We start from the raw sequence: 6,000 nt of genomic DNA, 5'->3' as shown, positions 1-6,000 counted from the left end.
ATCTCACACAGCTGGTTGGCTTTGTCTACTGCCACTCCTGTGTCCCATCCTTCTTCCCCAAGTCCTGCCAAACCTCTCTTGTTCCTCTCTGCACCCTAGCCTGAGCAACTCTAAGGGTCCTGCCCTGTCTCCCTTTGCCCAGCCATTAGCCACTGGTATCCTTATTGAAAGATTGAAAACCAATTGGGGACAAGAACCTTTAGCGTTTGGACACACAGATTCCCGACTAAATCAAAGCATAAGAACAAATCTCTAACAAATTCCTTAGTACCTACACTCAGGAAATGAAATTGAGAAGCAGCTCTTAGAAGGTTGTGAGACAAAACTGTAAAATGAGCTTCGAGTGCTGGTGCACACCTTTAATCCCAGCACTGGAGAGGCAGAGGCGGGCGGATTTCTGAGTTCCAGACCAACTTGGTCTATAGAGTAAGTTCCAGGACAGCTAGGATTACATAGGTTTACCCTGTCTTGTAAAAACAAAACACGTCTGCAAGACCTGTTGAGGCCTAGGTGAAGTGTTAAGGCCTAGGTAACTGTTACCTGCGTAACCTGCCATTTTGTGCTATTACAAATATTATAAGGAAACTTTTTCATATGTTGTTTCTGCTGTTACTAGGAAACTTTCTCACACCCAAGTTGGTTACAACTTCTGTTATATTCTGTGCCCTTGGAAACCAATCACAACAGAAGTCGGCAGAACTGCTTTATATAGTTACTCACAATAAGCCCAGACCCATACCAACCCAGCAGCACTTCCTGCACCTGTGTATGAGCTTTTATGGTGTTAGCCTTCATAAGCCTTCATAAGCCCCTGGGATGACCCCAACACAAGAAAGAGAGACACCTGCACCTGTTTAGAGTAAGATTTCCATTTTGAGTAGGAGTTGAATAAAGTTTAAGTTCTCAAGACCTCCCTGGGAACTGACATTCTACTTGGCATAAAGAGACGTGTATGTGGATAACTGACATCCTGGTTGGTCAGTTAAGACATGAATGCTAGGCAAGACAAGTCCCTGCCACAGTTGGATACCCTAACCCATGGGAACAGGACAAGTGCACAACAAAGACTTATTCCTAAGGAACTCCTCTGTCCCTAAATCCTGATTGGTGGAATAACTTCGCACAGATGTTTGGAGACTTCAGGCTTTAAAAAAGGATCATGACTCAAGGTCCCACTTCAGCCCCCAGTCTGCTCTGTGGCCCTGGGGTGAATGCTCAATAAACTATCCCTGTCTGACTGGCATTGGTGTTCATGTGGTTTGTGAAGTGACTCCTGGACCTCAACAAGATCCATGGAGGGTGTGAAGGATGACACAGCAGTAGGAATGGAGTCTGCAGAGCCCATAATAGCTCCAGAACAATTAATGAGGAAAAAAAAAAAGGGCAAGTCTCATGGGAAGATGCTTTTTAAAAAGTAAACTCATGAACATGGAAGAAAATGATGAATCTATATTCTTTACTGCTGCATCTCAGCCAGCAGGCTGCAATCACAAAGCTTGTGCCCAATGAGCCATAGACTGCCACACAGAGGACAGGGAGATGCCTGGAGCCCCTGCCCGCTGACCCACAACACAGAGACACTGCAGCTGTGTCTTGTGGTGCTTGCCCTACAGGAAACGAGAGAGCATGCTGGGGGAGCAGCGCTAGCCCTGCCTACAAACACAAAGGTCGAGCCGGGCAAGCCTCTGGGTGTCAGACATCTGACAGGGAGGTGTGTGGCAGCCAGAACACCCTGCCTAGTAGCAGAATCACCCTGACTCTGGGTAACAGGATATCCAAGAAGAATTTTTTTTTTTTTTTTTTTTTTTTTGCAACTTACAATGGAAACACCTTTATTGACAGTTTAGGACAGTTAGAGCACACACAAAGACAAAGATGAGACCACAGAAGTATAGAATGGCAGCACATGAATTAATATTCCTCACCCTCATCGTCTCCTTCAGCACCATCTGCCCCAACCTCCTCATAATCCTTCTCTAGGGCAGCCATGTCCTCACAGGCCTTAGAGAACTCACCCTCCTCCATGCCATCATCCACATACCAGTGCACAAAGGCACGCTTGGCATACATCAGATCAAACTTGTGATCTAGGCGAGCCCAGGCCTCAGCAATGGCTGTGGTGTTGCTCAGCATGCACACAGCTCTCTGCACCTTGGCCAGGTCACCACCAGGTACCACAGTGGGAGGCTGGTAATTAATGCCAACCTTGAAGCCAGTGGGGCACCAGTCCACAAACTGGATGGTACGCTTGGTCTTGATGGTGGCAGTGGTAGCATTGACATCTTTGGGAACCACATCACCATGGTACAGCAGGCAGCAAGCCATGTACAATGGGGAGGGTCACATTTTACCAACTGGTTGGCTGGCTCAAAGCAGGCATTGGTGATCTCTGCTACTATAAGCTGCTCGTGGTAGGCTTTCTCAGCAGAGATGACAGGGGCATAAGTGGCCAGAGGGAAGTGGATGCGAGGGTAGGGTACCAGGTTGGTCTGGAATTCTGTCAGATCAACATTCAGGGCCCCATCAAATCTGAGGGAAGCAGTGATGGAAGACACAATCTGGCTAATAAGGCCGTTAAGGTTGGTGTAGGTTGGGCACTCAATGTCGAGGTTTCTACGACAGATGTCATAGATGGCCTCATTGTCTACCATGAAGGCACAATCAGAGTGCTCCAGGGTGGTGTGGGTGGTGAGGATGGAATTGTAGGGCTCAACCACAGCAGTGGAAACCTGGGGGGCTGGGTAAATGGAGAACTCCAGCTTGGACTTCTTTCCGTAATCCACAGAGAGCTGCTCCATCAGCAGGGAGGTGAAGCCAGAGCCAGTTCCCCCGCCAAAGCTGTGGAAAACCAAGAAGCCCTGGAGACCTGTGCACTGGTCAGCCAGCTTGCGAATCCTGTCCAGGACAAGGTCAATGATCTCCTTGCCAATGGTGTAGTGGCCACGGGCATAGTTATTGGCAGCATCCTCCTTGCCTGTGATGAGCTGCTCAGGGTGGAAGAGCTGGCGGTAGGTGCCAGTGCGAACTTCATCGATGACTGTGGGTTCCAGGTCTACGAACACTGCCCGGGGCACATGCTTGCCAGCTCCTGTCTCACTGAAGAAGGTGTTGAAGGAGTCATCTCCTCCCCCAATGGTCTTGTCACTTGGCATCTGGCCATCAGGCTGGATGCCATGTTCCAGGCAGTAGAGCTCCCAGCAGGCATTGCTGATCTGGACACCAGCCTGGCCAAAGTGGATGGAGATGCACTCACGCATATTTAGTCCTTGAAGTGGTCCGAGAAAACTGAGGAAGTGAAAAAGGGTGACGAAGATCTCCCACTAACAAACTACCAAGGAGTCCGGGGGAGAAGCTGTGTCCCAAGAAGAATCTTGATAGTGGTTCAGTTTGAATTTTCTCTCTTGCCTTTCTTTTTTGACAGCCCCTAAAGAGAAGAGCTCAGAGTTTTTCCACTGTCCACAGGGAGTGCCAGCCCCCATGAATCAAACTTTATTCCCTCAGAGAAAGGTCTACTGAGTAATTTAATCGCTGGCTGCCAACAGCAGCAGCCCCATCTGTTGCTATCAGTATCAACCCGTCAGCCCTTCTAGTGCTGATTGTTGTAAGATGCTAACAGCACTGACCCCACCACTGAAACCATACCTTGCTGCCTGCCTCAGTTTACCCTGTGGTGTCAAAGCTGGGGGCTATATTGATGTGAGTGGCCTGAGCTGCCACCTGAGACCATGCTGATATGAGTGGTCCTTGCTGCCATTGAGAGCCATGTCTGGGTCCATGGTCCTAACTGCAGATGGTGGTGTCTTGATGTCCAAGGCTATGCAAACACTGAGGGCTGTGGGGATATCCTATCCATGGGCTTTGCTGCTGCCTAAAGCCATGTTGTTGGTGGCCTGTGCTGCCACCAATGCTATCTATATTGGTGTCTGTGGCTCATGCTGTGGCACAGTACCCTGTTGATGTCTATAGTCTGTACTGCCCCTGGAGGCCATGCTGATGTTTGAGACCATGTGGAAGTCTATGATATGTCAATGACTGTAAAGGGCAAGGAAGACATTTTTGTAGTGGTATTGAAGATTGCAGACTCACAGTTGAGAAAGAGGGACATTGAAGCTTACACGACAATTCCTACCCCACCTCAAAGTAATAGCCTAGACAGAAAGCCATTGAAGAGAATTCTTACAACTGTGATAAAGATGCTGAAATGTAGCTCTTCACAAATGGTGGCTTCAGATGTGGGCGAAGGTGGGAAAGGACTCAGTTTTCTTTAAGGGGCTGGCTACTGGGAGTTTGGCCATGTTCCAGTGAGTATGTGGGCAACACTGATTGGACTTATTTCTTCTTTTGGGGGTGGGGGAGGCACAAGGATGTGGGCAGGCATACCTGGGAGGACTGGGAAGTGAGTGTGATTTGGGCTTATGATATGAAATTCCCAAATAATAATAAAAATATTATGAAAAGAAAAATAAACTTGAAAAAGAATTTTATAAATATCAAAAGATCTGAGGGCTGGTGAGATGGCTCAGTGGTTAAGAACTTCCAAAGGTCCTGAGTTCAAATCCCAGCAACTACATGGTAACAAATCCCCACAACCATCCGCAACAAAATCTGATGTCCTCTTCTGGAGTGTCTGAAGACAGCTACAGTATATTTACATATAATAAATAAATAAATAAATAAATAAATATTTAAAAAACAAAAAAGATCTGAGATTTTTTTTTCTCAGAATAGAATGTATTAGGGATTCAAAACCCTGAATCTATCTTTTTGCCTGGCAGTGCCAAAACTGCAAAGTGTTTAAGATATGTGTTTACTTTATCAAAGCTAGAAACTCAAGCGATTACCTTGAAAGACTGTGGTGCTGGATCTAGGAGATAAAATCATTTTAAAAGCTCCACCACTTCCCCAGGCCCTGAAGTCTAAGGTCACCTCTCTGGGTGCCAGAGCCTCTGTGTAGACTCACTATGTAACTGGGGCACACATCATAATGATTTGCCCTTTAACCCAGTCCCAACTAGTCTGTGTGCCTATAGACCCATCAGATGTCCTGTTTGGCCCACTTAAAGTACACTGTAGAGGGACTTGGAGAATAATGTCGTCACTTAAATGGTCATTATCCTTATGGATCATGGCAATCTAATCTGGCCAAAGCAGAGTTAAAATTCTAGGCTCTCTCTTGGACAAAGAACAGAACACTGCCTCCCTAAAAGCAATGCCTGAAGGTGCTTTAAAGGGTGCTCTGAGGAAGGGTCACTGAGGGTGCCCTGAGGAAGGGTCACTGAGGAAAGGGTGCTCTGAGGAAAGGGTGCTCTGAGGAAAGGGTGCTCTGAGGAAAGGGTGCTCTGAGGAAGGGTCACTGAGGAAAGGGTGCTCTGAGGAAGGGTGCTCTGAGGAAGGGTGCTCTGAGGAAGGGTCATTGAGGAAGGGTCACTGAGGAAGGGTCACTGAGGAAAGGGTGCTCTGAGGAAGGGTGCTCTGAGGAAGGGTCACTGAGGAAGGGTCACCGAGGAAGGGTCACTGAGGAAAGGGTGCTCTGAGGAAGGGTGCTCTGAGGAAGGGTCATTGAGGAAGGGTCACCGAGGAAGGGTCACTGAGGAAAGGGTGCTCTGAGGAAAGGGTGCTCTGAGGAAGGGTCACTGAGGAAGGGTCACCGAGGAAGGGTCACTGAGGAAAGGGTGCTCTGAGGAAGGGTGCTCTGAGGAAGGGTCACTGAGGAAGGGTGCTCTGAGGAAGGGTGCTCTGAGGAAGGGTCACTGAGGAAGGGTGCTCTGAGGAAGGGTCACTGAGGAAGGGTCACTGAGGAAGGGTCACTGAGGAAAGGGTGCTCTGAGGAAGGGTCACTGAGGAAGGGTGCTCTGAGGAAGGGTCACTGAGGAAGGGTGCTCTGAGGAAGGGTCACTGAGGAAGGGTGCTCTGAGGAAGGGTCACTGAGGAAGGGTGCTCTGAGGAAGGGTCACTGAGGAAAGGGTGCTCTGAGGAAGGGTGCTCTGAGGAAGGGTCATT

The 6,000-nt window shown here is 48.5% G+C and overlaps 1 pseudogene; it reads right to left on the bottom strand.

Annotated features, from left to right (window-relative positions):
* Positions 1,816–3,358, bottom strand: Gm6682 (predicted gene 6682; annotated as a pseudogene).

The sequence above is a fragment of the Mus musculus genome, chromosome 12, assembly GCF_000001635.26.
Source record: "Mus musculus strain C57BL/6J chromosome 12, GRCm38.p6 C57BL/6J".
NCBI lineage: Eukaryota > Metazoa > Chordata > Mammalia > Rodentia > Muridae > Mus > Mus musculus.
Note: the sequence above shows the minus strand (reverse complement) of the source record. Positions and strands in the feature narration are given on the sequence as shown.